The sequence below is a fragment of the Dromiciops gliroides genome, chromosome 3, assembly GCF_019393635.1.
Source record: "Dromiciops gliroides isolate mDroGli1 chromosome 3, mDroGli1.pri, whole genome shotgun sequence".
NCBI lineage: Eukaryota > Metazoa > Chordata > Mammalia > Microbiotheria > Microbiotheriidae > Dromiciops > Dromiciops gliroides.
In genome coordinates this window covers 443,730,660-443,751,107 of record NC_057863.1, presented here as the reverse complement: position 1 = coordinate 443,751,107, position 20,448 = coordinate 443,730,660, and positions in this window count along the sequence as shown.

Sequence of the window (20,448 nt, the reverse complement as noted above, 5' to 3'; positions counted from 1 at the left end):
CCCACCCTCTCATTCTCCTGTCATTTTGTTTTAGTAAAATGAGTCAATCATTACCAATGATGAAACTGAAACCAGACAAACTTAGATAGAGATCAATCTGAAAAATGTACCAGGACTTTAAAAAGGTATGGAGGTAAAATCCAGGGTCAGAGGGACCACAAATTATTAAAAAGCAAGGAGCAGAAGTTTAGGAACTTTTTATACAGTTTGACAATACTCAAATGACCAATAAGCATCTCATTTCCCTTTTTGGTTTAGATCTCTGTCTCTCTCTCTCTGTCTGTCTCTGTCTCTCTTTCTCTCTCTGTCTCTCTGTCTCTCTGTCTCTGTCTCTGTCTGTCTCTGTCTGTCTGTCTGTCTGTCTGTCTCTCTCTCACCTAACTTTCATGATAATGTTCTTTCCCCGCTATACACTGCCTCTTGAGTCTTATTACTTCCCATAGCAGGAGGCATTCTCTATTTTAAACATCTATAGAACTTTAAACATTTTATTTTGTTCCTTTTTTAATGGTTTCCTTTTTAAAAAGGAACTCGGTTCTTTATTTGGAACATGAGGTAATAAGTTTTATTGTATACTTTTTTTAAAAAATTGGAATTTTAGAAATTCGTATTTTTTCTTTGAAATCAGAGAGGTCTAGCTTTTATTATCCTCCCTGATTGTTCAACTCTTTGCCAATCAAATGACCACATATTCTCATTAACCCATGCATGGCATGAATTACAGTATCCAGTTAGGAAGGGGAAGGGAACAAACATCTATTGAGTATCTACTATGCAAGTTACCAAGCCCCAGGCTATCAGCTAGGGATACAAAGAAATGTAAAAAAAATACTCTGTGTTCTCTAGGACACACAAAGGAAGACAAGCTATATACAGAATAAATTGGAGATAATTGCCAGAGGGAAGGCACTAGAATTAAGAAGGGCATCATTTAGAAGGTGGAATTTTGGCTGGGACTTGAAGAAAGAAAGGGAGGGGTGAATATGAGGAGGGAAAGATTCCATGTACATGGGGCAGCTAGTGAAAATGCCTGGAATCTGGAGGTAGAATGTCTTATTCAAAGAACAGCAAGGAGGCCAGTGTCATTGAATGAAGAATAGGAGAATGGAACTACATACCAGTAAAGTGATAGCAGCTGGAGCCCTATAACTAGCTGGCTCTCTTGCTCTCTATCATTAGCTTAAATGGAGGCTGGAAACCTCCAGGATTTTTAAAAAGGTCTTCATTTTCTCTATAATGGAGAACTAGCCTATGGGAATTCTGTCTTTAGAGCATGTTCTGCCTGATGGCAGCCCCACTGGATGCTTGAAGAGCTTGCTTCCAGAAAAAGGGAACAGAGGACCCTCCCCTTCACTTCAGGGCATGCACAGGTATCTTATCACTGTTGCCCTTCGGATATGACAGTCAGTGCATTTTAACTGGCTATTGAGCCAGAGGTAAATGTGCATACGAGAGTCACTAAGAGGCCAAACCTCTCTCCTTCCTGTTGGACACAAAGAGTAAGGATAACTCTCTGAGCACAGTAAGCCTCTTCTGGGCAAGACTTTATCTGAAATGGGGCCACCTCCCATTTATATTTCCTTTCCTTTGGTACAAAGAGATAGGAGATGTGACATCTCCAAAGGGTGGATGAACTACCAGAGGTCCAGCAGCCAAGCATAGGAAACAGCTCAAGGAATGACTTGTTTGAACTAGCCCAGAAGTGGATAAATCTGGCATTTGAGATGTCTTTTCCTGCAAGGAAGAGAGATTCTCTATCCATTAACAGTGCTCCATTCGGAAGTGAACTTGGTAGGTAAATGCTCTGCAGCAGCTGCTTTAAGTTTGAGACTCCTCTCCTCAAGGACCTGGGTGGTAGGGAAGAAATAGGGTGCCCGCTGTGGGGGGGCATGTTTATACTTATTTTCTTGCTGCATATTTTCTTTCTTTGCTCCTTCCTTCCTTCCTTCCTTCCTTCCTTCCTTCCTTCCTTCCTTCCTTCCTTCCTTCCTTCCTTCTTATTTTTTTCTTCAATCAAGTTTAAATGAATTGCCTAGGGTCACACAGCTAGTAAGTGTCTGAGGATGGATGTGAACTCAGGTTCTCCTGACTCTGGGGCTAGTGCTCTATCCACCGCACCACTTAGCTGCCCCTCTTGCTATATATTTTCAATAAATATCCCTTTTAAAAATATCATTGATGTTATTTGAATATCAATTGGATAAAATATAGTGAGACACTAATTAATGGAATCAATACTATTGAGGTAATAATAAATGGCATTGGACAATTAATATTAGGGAGAAACACACCAGAATGGGGGCTCAAATTGATAACATTAGGGGGAAAAAAGCCTGACTCTCAGAGGTAACCCTAGAATCCTGATAGGTTAGATGGAACAGAAGTCTCACTCAGGGCACCCAACCTGCCAATTTGTGTGAGGGGAAGGGAGGGTTGGGGAGAGTAAGTCCTGAGCCTTCTTACATCTCAATTTCCTATACTGATGGCATTTCATTGGTGATCTGCATATTATTAGCTAGTATCGGCTGCTGATTAACACTGGGTATGAGTCCATGATAATGTTCTTTTCTGGATTTTACTCTATAAGGCGGTCAACAGGTTTTCATGTTTTTGTTTGTCACATCCATTTGTGTCCTTAACTTCTTTTTCTTCCATATATGAAATTGTTTACCCTCCCAGTACTCCTAGAGGTCACTCAGTCATTAATTCTTAATTAAATTATATTTTTTTGAATCAGCAAAAAACTGCCCATCCTCGATTAAGGTTGAAAGAAAAACAAAAATTCTGTTATTCAGAGTCAAACAAAACAAATGTCCAAATTGGCCATGTTTAAAAGAATGAATACATAGATACACAGTATATATCTATCTCTCTCTCCATATATATGTTATATATGATGAGATATAAAGATAGCTATTTATAAAGAAAATACATATATATGTATACATACATATCACATTCCCTACTCTGAATCTTTCACTTCTCTATCAAGAGATGGGTAGCATATCCTACGGACATTTGCCCTCTGGAATTGTGGTTGGTCATTATATTGATCTGAGTTCCTAATCCTTTCAAAGTTGTTTGTCTTTAAGATATTGCTATTATTGTAGAAATTATTCTAGTTCTGTTCACTTCATTTGCATCTGTTCATACAAGTTTTCCAAGGTTTCTCTGAAACCATCCTCTTCATAATTTCTTATAGCACAATAGTAGTTTCTTATATTTCTATACCATAACTTGTTCAGCCATTACCCAATTGATGTCTACACACTGCAAAAAGAGCTATAAATAGGGGCAGCTAAGTGGCGCAATGGATAAAGCACCAGCCCTGGATTCAGGAGTACCTGAGTTCAAATTCGGCCTCGGACACTTGGCACTAGCCGTGTGACCCCAGGCAAGTCATTTAACCCCCATTGCCCTGGAAAAAAAAAAGAGCTATAAATAGCTTTGTACATATTTAGTTAGTAATTGTTTTGCTTAATCCCTTCCTTAAATTACCCTCCCTTTAATTTCTCCTTCTTCCTTCTTCCCTATCCCTCCCATTTCTCTATTGATTGAAATGTAATTCTGTACCCAACTCTGTGTTTGTGTATTCTTCTTTCCTTTGACTTTTTCAGAGGAGCACAAGGTTCAAGTTTTGACCATTTTTCCTACCCCTTCTTGTTTATATAGATTTCTACTTGTGATTATATGAGATAATTTTCCCCATCCTTCCTCTCCACTACCACCCCCTTCCCCCAATATATTCCTCTTTTCTTCCTTTTCCCTTCTCAGTATCATCAAGACATAAGAGAGCCACTCCCAGGTCTTCCAATTAGACTTCCTCTTGGACCCCTGATGATGATGGGGCACTAAAGCTTGGACCAGAGTAAATTTTTATATTGGAGAGTGCTTAAGTGTCCATCACTCCCTCCTGGCAGTGACTTGACAATAACATGAAATTAATTTTCTCATTTTCTCCCATAGGGCAAGGGGAAGCTGGGCAAGCACAGTACTAAAAGCAGACTAGGGTATCTGATGTCAATCCAAGAGGTACATCCTGACTGTAATAATAATCCTAATCCTAGGTTACATGTAATTATCCATACACTAGCATTAGCTAAACATTTTTCAAGAAAACCGTCTAGAGAAGTCTCTCCAAAAAGCCTTCTCTATCCTTCTAGGCTTGGAAGCCAGCTGTTTTCCCCCAGCCTCAGGGTTCCAGATGTTTTAAAAATTGAAAACTGGTCAATGTCACTTTATTTATTCGTTTGTTTGTTTATTTTGGTGAGGCAATGGGGGTTAAGTGACTTGCCCAGGGTCACACAGCTAGTAAGTGTCAAGGGTCTGAGGCAGGATTTAAACTCAGGTCTTCCAGAATCCAGGGCTGGTACTCTTCCACTGTGCCACCTAGCTGCCCCCAATGTTATGTTAAAGCCACAGAAAACATGCTAACACTTCCAAATCATGTCATATTATCTTGAGTAATAATCATTATATTAATAACTTTCTTGTTCAATGATTATTTGGAGAAGTATTATATCAAAATGGGCACCCCATGAATTGAGTTAGTATTATTATTTCTATTCTTAAAATAGGGTACCGAAAAAAGTTAACTAATCTACCAAAGTGGAACCCCCCCCCCCCGCCAAAAAGAGGCTCTTGCCAAATATCAGGGATGTATTTCACAGAAGAGAATGAGAGTATAAAGAGAAAAGATAAAATAATCCATCCCACTGAGAAATGGAGTGCTTCCTCATCTCTGTTTCTGATATGAGACGTTATAAATGTTTTCTGATGAAACAAACCCCTTCAATGATATAAAAGTAGGGAATAATAAGACTACAGAAAAGTTGGGGCCATCGTGGAATGAGTAGCTGACTCAGAAAACAGGGTTTTACGTCTCAACTCCGACATTTACTGGGTGTGTAACTGTGAACAAGGCCTTTAACCTTTCTGAGCTTCAGTTTCTTCATCTTTAAAATGTGGACAATAATGCCTCCTAGTCAAAAGGCTGTTTTCAGGAAATAGCTTTGTAACTTGTAAAGCGCTACACAGATGGAAGCTTTCACAGGTATAATTTGCTTTACACAAACCCACTCTATATGTTCAAATCTGGATCATTCACTTTACAAAAGGATTCATAATAAGACTGCTAACTACCAAACTCCTGCATTTAAAGTATAATTAACCAAAAGTTCATTTATAGCCATGTTTTTCAGAAATCCCTGCTATATAAATTTAGCTACAATTATATTACATTGCTAGTACATGGTACCTATAGTGGTCTGGTATCTATTCTCTTTTAAAATTTTAAATACATGCACATACTAGATGCTTCCCTTCTTAGTCTTCTCTAGAATCACAAAATTTGTCTAAATGAAGCAAATTTATTAAAGACAAAGAAGATTCAAGGCATTTGGGTTGTTAGCAAGATTTCTGGCTAATTCTTAACTTTAAACAAATTACATCATTTCTTTTCACAGTTTCTCCATCTTCTATTGGGATGAATTAAACTTGCCCCACCCCCTTCATAAGTAGGTGGAAGTTTTCCAGAAAAAAAACATGTTGTCAAAATTGGGGATGTTGGTGTTTTTGCTATGGCAGTGTTAGACTGGGGCATTCATTCTGGTCCCTTCAGTAAGGGGTGAGAGCACCTTGAGAGATGGAAGCAGGTTCAGTCTTGATCCAGAATGCATAATCTATATCCCTCCTGTTGAAGTTTAAATTCATTACTTCAGTGTGCAGTGTGTGTATGTGTGTTTCAAATATAGAGGTCTATCCTATTCATCATAGAGGAGAATCACTATACCTACTTGGGGGTTGGAGAAATGTGAAGGAGGTGGGGAAAGTGAGAGGAGTACTCTAGATTCAAGACCACCAAGGCTGTGAGATTTTTTTTCCAGTCTCCAAGAGGAGTATTGGGCTAGAATTATGCCTATATGTTTTTCTTCAAATATATCCACTCTAGGGATATGATTTTAGGGGTTGGGAAGGAAAATCCAGTCTCCCAGTTACTAACTGTGTGGCTATGGGCAAGTATTTTAACCTAAGTCTCAGTTTCTTCATTTTAAACCTGGGAATGTTAGTACCTGAACTACCTATCTTACAGGGTTGTCAGAACAAGTATCATTAAGATTTACAAGTGTATTCAGTTGTGTCTGACTCTTTGTGACCCCATTTGAGGTTTTCTTGACAGAGAGTGGTTTGCCACTTCCTTCTCCAATTCATTTTACAGATGAGGAAACTGAGGCAAACAGGGTTAAGTGATTTGCCCTGGTTCACACAGCTGATAAGTGGTTGAAGTCACATTGGAACTCAAGAAAATGAGTCTCCCTTACTGTATCCAGGCCCAGCACTTTACTCTGCCATCTAGCTGCCTGGGGTTTACAAAAATTTACAAAGCACTACATAAACATGAACTATAATTATTACCAAAGTTCCTGGGAAATCTAATTAGTAATCAGATGGTTAGTTGGTGAACATGGAAATTAAAATTAAATTAATTAAAAATAAATCTTGGAAAAATGAGGGATATACTATCTAGACTAAGGTAAAACTAAACAAGCTATTTCTACAGTGCCTTTCTAACAATTGGATCACTTCTGCCTACCAGATGCAGTATTTGTCTCCGTGTGCTGAATAAACACACACAGTTCATTGAGGACCACCACCCTTCTGTCTACATCTGTCATTGCAACATCACCTTTCTTGTTACAAATTCTAAATTTACAGACTAATTTTCATGAATACATTTTAGCTAGATGGCTTCCAGATGACAGATAATAAGGCACCTTACATTCAGATCACATTGTAGAATGAATTACTTATGAAAACATTTCCAGAAGCCAGATAATCCCATACATGATATGTACATTTGCAGTAACTTCCTTCATAGAAAATATTGCTTCCTGACCTTGTCAATAGATTTAAGTGTCCATTGTACATTGATTGTACATCATGGGCTGTAATTTCATGAGGAGTAGTAGATTGTCACCCAAAATTGCTTGAGGAGTCACTTAACCATACCAGGGCCCAAGGTTGCATATTCTTAATCCAGGATAATGAATTGCTTTAGTTAATACACCTCAGTTACTCTGATCAATATTCAAAGGACTACAGGCTTCAAAGTAAGAGGCATCTAAGATTGAAGGCAAGAGAAAACAGGCAAAGGCCAAGAGCATGACTAAACATCCTTTTTTATTGAGTCCCAAAAGAATAGAGAGATACGTGAGGTAGTGTGGGTTATGAGAGAAAAATGAAAATGCTGGATGGAAGGAGCACTGAATTGTTGTTAACAAAAACAAACCCTGGGGGCAGCTAGGTGGTCTAGTGGATAAAGCACCAGCCCTGGATTCAGGAGGACCTGAGTTCAAATCTGGCCTCAGACACTTGACACTGACTTGACACTGACAATGACTAGGGAAAGTCACTTAACCCTCATTGCCCTAAAAAAAAAAACAAGAACAAAAACAGACCCCAAAATCTGAAATAGCCTTAGAAAGAAACGTATTAGGTTATTTGGTAGAGGAGAGTACCCCAGAAAAGAAGTGGCTCTCTCTCCCCAGATTCTGGAAGATTTATATTATATAGGATTTTGATAAAAGTTTTCCCCACAGGAACACCATGTACCTCACATACACAGTTAAGCAATTTTGTCGAGAGGACAGCCTGAAAGAAAGGTAGATTGAAGTGGATCACAGGGTAATGTCTTGAGAGAGAATTGTATTTAAGTGAGAAAGAGTTACACAGTCATTAGCCTCACTCTCTCTTCCAGTCATTGAAGTCCAGTGGCAAGATAAAAGTCAAAGCAATGGGCCAAGATGAAATGGATGACCTTGGTATCTTTAATATCTGACCAAGCTCAGATACAACACCTGCTTCAGCCACCTCCATGGCCATTGGAACAAATTGTTCTTATCTTCCTATTCCACCAGGAAAAATCTTCACAAGCTTTGGTAGACATCCCCCTAATTCACCAAAAACCCTCAACCTGATTTAGCCTGTCTACTGAGACAGTTTTACTGGGGTGTGGTCACTGTGCATGCTACAGCTTCCTGGAGCCAGTGTCTGAGGCCAGATTCGAACTTAAGTCTTCTTGATTTCAGGCCCAGTACTCTCTCCACTGAGCCACCTAGCTGCTTACTTTACCAGCTACCTTGTGGATATCTTAAACCAGAAGTCCTATTGACATCTTGAATTCAACCAGTCTAAAACAGAACTTATTTTATTTCCCCTGTAAATCCTCCCCCTTCCAAACTTTGCCTATTACTGTAGAGGAAACTGCTAATTGCCCAGTCATCCAGTCTGACAAATTTGGCATCATTCTCCTGTCTCCTGCTCATTCCAAGTATTCATTATGTCAACAAGTCTTATTATTTCTACCTTCACAACATCTTCCTGTGTGTCAGCTTCTCTCCACTCACAAATACCACTGAGGTGCAGGCTTCTATCACCTCACATCTGGACTATTGTCATAGTCTTCTCATTTAGAATTTTGTTTTTTTCCAAATTACATGTAAAAACAAATTTTGACATGAATTTTTTTAAACTTTGTGTTTCAACTTCTCCTGCTCCCTCCCTCCCCACCCCCACCCCCCAAAACTAACGCAATTCAATTTAAGGTATACATGAGTAGTCATGCAAAACATCTCCTCCACCTAAGCCAAGTTGTGAAAGAACACAGACAAAAAGAAAACTTCAAATTAAGGAATTATCAAAAAAAACTATGCTTCAATCTGTTTTTAGATACCATCAGTTCTTTCTTTGTAGATGGATTGCAATTTTCATAAGTCTTTCAGAGTTATCTTGGATCTTTGCATTGCTGAAAATAATCAAGTCATTCACAGCAGATCATCTTACACTATTGCTGTTATTTTGTATATAGTACATTTCACTCTGCATCAGTTCATATAAGTTTTTCCAGGTTTTTCTGATAGCATCCTGCTTATGCTTTTTTCTTTGTTTCCGATAAAGTAACTAAAAAAATAATTATGGTTCAATCTGTATTCAAATACCATCAGTTCTTTCTTTACATGGATTGCATTTTTCATAAGACCTTCAGAGTTGTCTTGGATCATTGCATTGCTGAAAATAACTTAGTCCTTCATAGCAGAACATCTCACAATATTACTATTATTTTGTATACAGTATATTTCACTTTGCATCAGCTCATGCAGATCCCTCCAGGTTTTTCTGATTGGTATCCTGCTCATCATTTTTTTATAGTAAACTACATTCATAGAGAGATTTCCTTACAATGAAATCATAAGGTTGATTGTTGCAACAACAGTAATAGATGACTTTTATATAATACCTTAAACTTGACAAAGAATTTTCTTCACAATAGCCCAGAAAAAGAAGTACTATGCATTTGGCCATCATCATCAATCAAGCATCATCCATCAATCCTCATCATTATCTTCAGTCAATCTTCATAATTGTCAATCAATCCTTCTTCTTTCAGTCCTCATCATCAACCAGTCCTCATCATCAGTCAATCGTCTTCTTCCTCCAATCATCACCATTCCATCAATCAATCCACCACCATCATTGTCATCATCATCATCTTATATTGTTCTTGTCCCTGATTCAAAAATGTTTTCACAATTACTATTGTTAACTGTTTCCCTCCATCCTATTCCCTTCCCATGATATTTACTCTATTTTCTATCTTCTCTTACCCTATCCCTCCCCAAAAGTGTTTTGCTTCTGACTGCCTCCTCCCCTGCTCTGCCCTCCCTTTTTCACCCCTCCCTCCTTACGCCCTCCCTCCCACACACACTTTCCTGCAGGGTTGGATAGATTACTCCACCCAATTGAGTATGTAAGTTGTTTCCTCCTTGAGCCAACTATGATGAGATTAATAGGTCTTTGAGCTAATTCTGTTGAGTGTAAGGTTCATTCACTTCCCCACTCTACCCCCATCTCTGCCCCAACTCCATATGCACTTTCCTACTTTTTCATGGGAGATTGTGCCCCCTTTTTACCACTCCCCTATTCCCTCCCCTAGTATATTCCTCTCCCCCCTCAATTTTACCCCAAAGATATCATAATGGGGCAGCTAGGTGACACAGTAGACAAAGCACCCATCCTGGAACCAGGAGGACCCAGCCTAAATCCAGCCTCAAACATATAACACTCATCAACCCCAACTGTCACCCTCCCAAAAAAAGAGAAACAAAAAATAAATGCTTTACAGGTATCATCCCTTCATACAATTCCCACCTGTGCCCTCTGTCTAAATTTATTCCCATCATCTACCCTAATACTTAGAAGGCTTTTATGATTTAGACATATCATCTTCTCATGTAGGAATGTAAACAGTTTAACCTTTTAACATCTCTCATGATTTCTTTTCCTGTTTACCTTTTTATGCTTCTCTAGGGTCTTGCATTTGAAAGTCAAATTTTCTATTCAGTTCAAGTCTTTTCATCATGAATACCTGAAAGTCCTCTTTTTTATCGAAGTCCCAATTTTTCCCCTGAAAGATTATAATAAATTTTTCTGGGTAGGTGATTTTTGATTGTAATCCCAATTCCTTTGCCCTCTGGAATATCATATTCCATGCCCTCCAATCCTTTAATGTAGAAGCACTAGATCCTGTGCTATCCTTACCATGGCTCCACAGTATTTGAATTGTTTCTTTCTGGCTGCTTGCAATATTTTCTTCTTGACTTGGGAGCTTTGGAATTTGTCTATAATATTCCTGGATGTTTTCCTTTGGGGATCTCTTTCAGGAGGTAATCAGTGGATTCTTTCAATTTCTATTTTACCTTCTGCTTCTAGAATATCAGGGCAATTTTCCCTGACAATCTCTTAGAAGATGATTTCTATACTCTTATTTTGATCATGGTTTTCAGATAGTTCAATAATTTTCAGATTATCTCTCCTGGATCTATTTTACAGATCAGCAGTTTTTCCAAGAAGATATTTCACATTGCCCTCTATTTTTTATCCATTTGGATCTGCTTTATTGTGTCTTGGTTTATCATAAAGTCACTGTCTTCCATTTGTTCAAGCCTAATTCTTAGGTAATTATTTTCTTCAAAGAGCTTTTGTATCTCCTTTTCCATTTGACTTTTCAAGCTGTTGACTTTTTTCTCATGACTTTCCTGCATTACTCTAAAGAGAAATCTCTTTCCATTTTTTCCTCTACCTCTCTTACTTTGTCTTCAAAGTCCTTTTTGAGGACCTCTGTGGCCTGAGACCGATGCATATTTTTCTTGGAAGCTTTGGATGTAGGTGCCCTGACATTGTTATCCTCTTCTGAGGGTGCACCTAGATCTTCCTTGTCACTAAAGGAACTTTCTATGATTCTCAAATTTTTCTGCTTGCTCATCTTGTCTGTCATTTACTTGACTTTTAACTCCCTCTTACAGTGGGGCCCTACTTCCAAACTATACTGTCCCAAGCTTCAGAGGGTCCCAGGTGTTTTGGTTTAAGGAAGGGCAGGTTTTTCACTCACCTGGCCTGTTCTCTGGTCTGAAGATAACTTCAGGCCAACTTGCTAATTAACCATGCAGCAAAACTTTGTGTGTTGTGGTTGTTAGCTCCAACAAGTCTGTGCCCCTCCCCAACCTGGGCCTCCCGATTCTCAAGATTTCTTCCTGGTTCCCTGCTGGAGTAATACTACTTAATTCATCCTTAGATCTCACAAACACCCCTGTATTCCCCCCTCCCAGCCAGCTATTCAGCCTCCTCAACCGACCATAAGCTTAGTTCTAGAAGACTCTGGTGCTGCAGCTGATTTGGAGGCTCAGGGGTAAGTTTCTCTGGTACAGCCTGACTGGGGATGGATCTGTGCGGGCTAGATTGCAGGGTTGGACTCTACTCCCAGCCCAGCATAGGGGCACCCTCCTGTTGAGTTTCTAAGCTGTCTTTGGTTAGAAAATAATCTCAGCCCATCTTTTTGTGGGTTCTGCTGCTCCAGGGGTTGTCTTATGGCTGTTTTTGGAGTAATTGTGTCAGGAGCCTGAGAGTTTAATGTCTTTCCTCCACCATCTTGGCTTTGCCCCACTGGAATCTATCATAGTCTTCTAATTGGTTTCCCTGCTTCAACTCTCCCCTCTTTAATCCATTCTCCACTCAGATACCAAAATGATTGTACATCTGACCGTGTCACTCCATTTTGAATTGTCTGACTGTATAAATGTGGATAACTGACATCTCTGTAACTCCATCTATAAATTGAGGATAATATAACTTGAACTTTGGCAGGGACGGTGCTTGATGTCAAGAAAGCACTCTATAAACTTTAAAATGCAGGGGCAGCTAGGTGGCGCAGTGGATAGAGCACCGGCCCTGGAGTCAGGAGTGCCTGAGTTCAAATCCGTCCAGCCTCAGACACATAACACTTACTAGCTGTGTGACCCTGGGCAAGTCACTTAACCCTAATTGCCTCACTAAAAAAAAAAAAAACCAAACTTTAAAATACTATACAAATGTGGCTTATTTTTAAACCAAGTATAATGCCCATTTCAATTCAAGTCAACAAAAATTTAAGGCCTGGAAAAGAGACACAGTTTAGATAAGACATGGTTCATATATTTATAGAACCTAAGGGCTAGTACAATTGGGTTCAAAGTTGGGGACCAGGTGATCTATGGCTTGACTACAAAGCATATGTGATTAACCAACCAGAGGGTGAAAACATAGGTTACAACCCACCATCTGTGGGATAGCCATTGTGCTTGGCTCCAACTCAATCACACCTCTCCTTCACCTAATATTCCACCATTCCACCCCTTCCCCTTATGTGCAAGCAAATTCCCTACCTCTAGCTTCTGAGCCTGGTGTCTGACCCTCAAGGCAGCTGCAACCTAAGCCAACAGTTACCAACAGCATTTGCAGATGCTATTGTGTGTATCCCCTGCACACATCACTTCATGGCTGCCTCTCAGAGGACAGGCTTTGTCTTTTGGGGACAGTGACTCATGAGTAAGAAAACTGCTCCTTGCATTTGCATTTTAGGTGGTAAGTCACTCAGCATAGGCAGGCCAGGATGGACTGTGATCTGGATCAGAGATATTCCTGCACTATTTCTGCTCCCCATCCAACCTACCCATATTCCCAACTTCCCTACCCATCTTGAGGGTACCCACCATCCTTCTGGTTACCCAGGATTTCACAACTTCAAGTGTCCTCTTTACCTCCTCTTTTGTCTTCTACATCTCTATGTCAATTGCTATCTCTCTACCTAATTAACCACCACCCTAGGCCATTTCTTACTGCCTAGTCCATTCCAGTAGCCTCCTATTTTGTCTCCTTGCCTCAAGTCTCTCCCTACACAAATCCATCCTCTGCACAGCAAAGTGATTTTCTGAAAGTCTGACCATATCAATCCCTATTCAATAAGCTATAGTGGTTCCTTATTGAGTTTATAAAATATTATTTCATCTTTATCTCATTCTTTTTATATTTTATAATATATAATAATCACTATAGTTATATGATTTATGGTGAGATAACCAAAGGTCATATAATAAAGGGATACACTGAAGAAAGTGGAGGTTGTTTGGTCTGGAGAAGAGAAGACTTGGGGGGAGGGGGAAGAGGGAGGGAAGAGGAAGGATGACAAAGGACAGAGCCGGTATCTGAGCAAGTATTTAAAGGAGTGTTATATGGAAGAGGAACTCAAATCATTCTGCCTGACAGTTACATAAACTTTGACTTAAAATAAGGGGAAAACTTCCTAATAATTCTAGCTGTCCAAAATGCCTTAGGGAAGTAATGGGTTGCCCCTCACTAGAGGTCCTCAATCAGAGACTACATTATCAAGGTCATTCACTTTTCCTCTATTCCATACAGCTTACCTTTATTTTAAAATAAATAATAACTTTATTATGTATGTAGAGTATGTAGCTTTCATAGCCATCCTGTTTGCCGGGAATTCTTTCTGTTCTTGCGTGAATTTTTTTAAAAGATGTTTCAATTACCCTCTTTCTTTTCCTTTTTACTACCCTATTCCCATTTCCTCACCCATTCCCCAATTGGAAAAAGAAAAGCCCTATGCATAGTCAAACAAGTCTCAAAACATCTGACATCATGAGTCCATCACCTACCCTTCATCTGGTGGGGTAGGATGCTTGGGAATTGTGGTTTGACCAATTCAATTAATTAAACACCCACCATGTAGATAGCACTGTGCTTGCTAGGTGCTAGGGGTGCAAAGAAAAAAGAGTCCTAAAAAGTCCCTGCCCTCAAGGACCTTATCTTTTAGAAGGGAATACCACAGGTGAAGAGAAAAGTAAAGATAAGTAAATAAATACAAGAGAATTTGAAAAGGGAGAGATGACTAACAATGGGGGGAATCAGGAACTCTTCCAGTAGTTCCCTAGCTGAGCCTTAAATAAAATAGAGGATTCTAAAAGATGGGAGGTGAGGATGGAGTGCATTCCAGACATAGGCAACAGACAGGGCAAAGAAACAGAGGTGGAAGATAGAAGATCAAATTCAGGGAACAAGTAGGTCAGTTCTTGGAAACTAGATTATTTAAAGGGAAGTAATAGAAAATAAGTCTGAAAATGTATGAGAGAGACAGAGAGACAAAGAAAGAGATAGAGAGACAGAGACCCAGACTATAAAGGATTTTTACCAACAACAAACAGTAATTAAGTGCCTACTAGTTGCAAGGTACTGTTAGGTAGTGGGAATAACAAAGACTTTGAAAGAGCTTACAAAAATGTCAAACTAGAATTTTGTATTTTATCCGAGATAGAGGTTCTTGAGCAAGGGAATGATGACGTCAGACTTGATTTTAGGAAGGTAAATGGGCAACTGTGTGGAAGATAAATTGATGAGAAAGCAGACAAATCTGGGAATTCACTTAGTAAATTGTTGAAATAGTCTCGGAATAAGCATCCAAACTAAGATGGTAGCTACTTAAGTGTAGAGAAGGGGATTTTTTTTTTTTTTTTAGTGAGGCAATTGGAGTTAAGTGACTTGCCCAGGGTCACACAGCTAGTAAGTGTTAAGTGTCTGAGGCCGGATTTGAACTCAGGTACTCCTGACTCCAGGGCCGGTGCTCAATCCACTGCGCCACCTAGCTGCCCGAGAAGGGGATTTTTAAATGCAAAAGATGTTGTAGAGATAGAATCAATAAGATTTTGGAAGTTTGGTATTGAGGAATAAGGAAAAGATTTGGAAGACAATGTGAGTCAAGGTTGACTCCTAGGTTGTAAATCTGGGCTAACTAGAACAGAAAGAGGAAAGTTTGGAGGTGGGGTGTGTTAGGGGGAAACACAATGAGTTCTGGGCTGTGTTAAGTTTAAGTTGCCTAAATGATATCCCAAGAGGAGCTGTCCAGAAGGCAGCTGCTGATATGACTAGTATTTAGGAAGAAAATTGAGACTATATTTACAGACTTGGAGGGTATAAAAGAGAGGAGCCCACTTGTCAGGAATGTTGTTGAGAAGATTCTTTAGGGTGGCAGCTAGGTGGCGCAGTGGATAAAGCACGGGCCCTGGATTCAGGAGGACCTGCGTTTACATCCAGCCTCAGACACTTGACACTAGCTATCTGACCCTAGGCAAGTCACCTAACCCTCATTGCTGAGAGAGAGAGAGAGAGAGAGACAGAGAGAGAGAGAGACAGAGAGAGAGAGAGAGAGAAGATTCTTATGAGATATGAATTGGATTAGTTGACCTCTGGGGGTCCCTTCCAACTCAAAGATTGTGTGATTCTGTAACATTAAACACAAATCACTACAATATACAATATTACATGATAAGTACATTAGAAGGTTATGAAACAAAAAAAATCCATAAGGACTAGCCAGAAATATCACACATACTATTGGTTAAAAATTAAGCAAAATAATATTAAAGATTAATTTTTCATAAATATGTAAATCCACCAACTCATCAAAAATAATGGGGAAACACAGCTGTTTACACAGGACCTACAACAACAATGTTTTGTGCTCCAAGCTCCCCCTACTGGCTCTATTATAAGAAATAAAAGGCACATAGAACTGAGCTGACAAAATTTTGGAAATGAGAAGTTTTCTTTGGGATCACAAAGAACATCTTAGTAAAGCAATAAGGAAAGTTAACTTTGGGGCAAAGTTTAAAAAGATAACTATCAGCTGCAGCAATTGCCACAAATTCTATCTTATCTGAATGCAGCCTCTTCTCACTATTGTTCTTTACTTATAACCTTTCAGAAATCTTGCTGTAGATCTCTGGACAGAGATTTCCTAAATCATTTTGTTCATTTGCATATTTTTATGTCAACAATAAGAATTGATTTTATGTCAATAAGGGTGAAAATGAAAACTGCTTCTCCCACTGGACAGCCAACTAAAGAAAGGGAGGCAGAAAAGTCCCTCGTTTACAAGAGGGCCAAAGGGGTAAGTGAATAAGCATTTATTTAATGCCTGTTATGTGCCAGGGACTGTGCTAAGTGCTTTACAATGACAAGCCTGCAAGGTAGGTTCTGCTATTATCCCCACTTCACAATTGAGGAAACTGAGGCAGACAAAGTCTAAGTGACTTCACATAAATAATAAGTGTCTGGGGCTGGATTTGAACTCTGGGTCTTCCTGACTCCAGGCCTAGCATTCTATCTAATATGCCACCTAGTTAATGTACAAACAGTGTGACCTTGAAGGAAATAAAGCAATTGGTATAAACTTCAACAATTCAGAAAATAAGTATGTCCTACTTGGGATGAGTCAAAGAAATGGAATTAGAAGCCAGAACCAATACATTTTGAATTTACCATGGGTTTCTAGAAAACTAATGACTAAGAATTTCCTTTATAAATCTCTATTCATAATGAGATAAAAATGAATTTTACTGTTGATCTATTTTATACCTGATAGCCAACCTTGTGAACCTTTTTAAATTTAGTTAGGCTGTCACTTTGATGAATGTGTCATTGTGTCCATACATTATCCTTTCCTGATTTAGTAGTGTTAAAGAAATAATATTCATTCTGTATTCTGCATTTAGGCTCCAGTCTACCAGAAACAATTTTACTTAATTTTAGTCTAATTCCAAGTTATTTCTGACAGAGAACAAGATGTCTAAAATGACGATTTTTCCATGCCCTCCAACATGTCTTTCCTCCAAGAAATTTATAGGAGTCTTAAGGAAGAAAATCAATCCATGTAACAATATATTTCTGAGTTAACATTCAAAAGTTGAACAACCAAGTCTCTGTCTCTTTCTTCCTGGACCATGCCCCTCAAGAAATCAATAGGGTTCCTCCCAGAGATCAGTACTGAGAACCTAAGCTGGATCAGAGCCATAGAGAGTAGGATAGAAGCAAGCATGTTGGTAAATATTAAACAACCAGATCTCGGGGAGAAAATATACACAGGTCACATTTTAAAATTTAAGTGACTTCCCCAAGGTCACACAACTAACTGATAAAAATTTGAACTCAGGTCTTCCTGATTCCTGGTCAATCACACTACCTGCTGTATCACCCAAGGTGCTCCTCAGATCCAGGGACACGGGCCTCCTTTTAGATCTTTGCACAAGACAATCCATCTCCTGTGCATCTTCAGTGGCTGTCTATCATGCCTGCAATTCCCTCCTCATCTCTGCTTCCTGACCTCCCTGTCTTCCTTCAAGTCATAGCAAAAATCCTATATTCTACAAGACCCTGATCTCCCTCAATGCTAATACTTTGCCTCTGTGGTTATCTCTAATTTGTCCTTTTGTATTTTGCTTGTACAGAATTGTTTACGTGTTATTGTTCAGTTGTTTCAGTCATGTCCAACTCTTCCTGACCCCATTTGGCAGAGATACTGGAGTGGTTTACCATTGCCTCCTCCAGCTCATTTTACAGATGAGGAAACTGACGCAAACAAGGTTAAGTGACTTGCACGTTGTTTCCCCCATTAAATAATGAGTTCCAGGAGGGTAGGGGCTGCTTTTTGATTGTCCTTGGCACTTGGCACAGGGCCTGGCACACAGTAGGTATATAAGAAGTGCCTATCAATGAAATTATTGTTGATTATTGTGCTTAAAAGATTGTGTATGGGGGGCAGCTAGGTGGTGCAGTGGATAAAGCACCAGCCCTGGATTCAGGAGTACCTGAGTTCAAATCCGGCCTCAGACACTTGACACTTACTAGATGTGTGACCCTGGGCAAGTCACTTAACCCCAATGGCCTCACTAAAAAAAAAAAAAAAAGATTGTGTATGTGGCAAGGAGAGACATAGTGATTTTCACACTTGTGTAATTATTAGCTCTTGTTTGCTATTACCTTTACTACTTAGGAAGTATTCCTTTCCCCAGGGTCATTCATATTCATTACTTTCTCACTTAGTGAAAAGTAAATTAAATGTTTAAATCTACCATTTTATAAACCACTTGTGCTATATGCTATTTGATTAGGAGTCATGATGGTAGTGGGGTGTTTATGGTTTTTTTACACTTTACTTGGATAGAACAAGGAAAGCAGAGATTGTCAAGGGTTTCTTTGTTTCTTTTTTGGGGGTAGGGTGGGGCAACGAGAGTTAAGTGACTTGCCCAGGGTCACACAGCTAGTAAGTGTCAAGTATCCGAGGCTGGATTTGAACTCGGGTCCTCCTGAATCCAGAGCTGGTACTTTATCCACTTTGCCACCTGAACTGCCCCCATGCCACCCAAGTGCCCCTGTCAAGAGGCATTTAACTAGCACTTAACAGTTATGATTGACACAAAAAAATTAAAGATGTTTTCAGATATGTTGCCATTTTGCACAAGACACTCCATTTCCTCACTTTGGGCATTTTCACTGGTTACCCCACCCCCTTCCAGGAATGTTTTCCATTCTTGTCTCTGTCCTGGCTCCCCTCAGCCCCTCTTCCCTACAATCTCAGCTAAAATCCCACCATTTTCAGGAAGCCCTTCTGGTCTCTCAAAATGTTAATGCCTCCCCTCTGAGATTCACTCCAGTTTACCCAGTATTTATCTTGTCTGTATGTAGTTGGGTTTTTTTATGTTATCTCCCCCATTCAATTGTGAACTCTTTGAGGGTAGTACCTATCACATAGTAAACAATTAATAAATGCTTGTTGCCTTGACTTGTTGATCTGACAAAGAAACTTAATAAAACATTATTTTTAGTTAGTTTGTGAGATAAACCTTGTTTAACTAAATTTAAATTTCAAACAGTCTATACATTTGGCTTCGTCTTAGCAAACAAACTGTGAGTTATTAGCAACTCCCCTATGAACGTGAAACATTTCCACAGAGTGAAAGTCCAGACCTCTAAGTTGGATGCTATGAAAGGTGAAAGATGAAATGAAAGAATAAAGAAAATATGAGTGTGGGCAGTTGCTCTGAAAAAAAAAAGTTTAAAAGAGTGGAATAAAATACCCAAACTGAAACTTTTCAAGTACTCAAACCCAGTAACAATCTCACATATTTCTATTCTAGCAATAAATCTTTGCAGACAGTCCTCAAATTCAGAAAAGTTTCAGATACATAGGGTCTATGTCCTAGAAATGTACAAATTTATCTTCCATAATAATAGGGAACAAAAATGATGGATAATCAGAATTCTGTAGGCGAGCAGTTCTTGTTGGTCTCAGGAACAACAAATTGCTGAGGACATCTGAAAGAACTTTTCTTTATGTGGCATATCTACAGATGTTTACCAATTATCAATTGTCATTATTATTATGAAGATCGTGTTGACATTACAGATCCACTGAAAGGGGCTTATTGCTGTAGGCCAGCCAGTTGGTTGCCCACAACATTCCGAAGAAGCAGATTAAAATGAAATTGGGAAATAATTTTTAAAAATAAAAATACAATAGAACACAGGTAATGTTAATGTGTGGTTTCTAAGTCAACTTGCAGCCTACGGGGGTTCTTATCTTGGGTTTCTATTTGAGTTTGACACCAGTGCTGGAAGTAAACTCCTCACCTCTAAAAATTCTCACAGCTAAGAGTAGGAAGATTGATTTAAGATTTTCATTTCCTCTTTCTGCACCTACTTTACCCCTTGGTGGTGTGACTAATTAGCAGTCAAATGGGTTAAAGGCAACCCCCCCCCCCCAAAGGCCTGGATAACTTGGACCAAAAAGTTTGACTATATGGAGAGTCACTGTATTAAAAACACTAATTTAAGACTCCTTGAGAATGTCTGTGCTTGAGAATTCGCAGGAGAAAGAGTCTTCCTTTGGTGTCCTCCTCTTTTTCCCTCCTACAGATAAATTCCTCTAAGGGGCACATTTTCTTGCAGCCTCTGGGGACTCCTTGCTTTTATTCTATGGTTAAAAAGCAAGCCTAGGAGGAAGCTTATGAAAATGGAAAGAGCAAAGAAATAGGGAATTAGGAGAACTAATTTCGAAGCCCATCTCAGACACTTTGTGTGATCATGGGCAAATCACTTAAACCGGTTGATTTCAGTTTCTTTATCTGTAAAATGGGAATAATAATACCAGGATTATCTATCTCATAGGAACAGGTAGGTCAAGGAATGGATAAAACGCAGGCCTGGAGACTCATCTGAGTAAGGGCACCA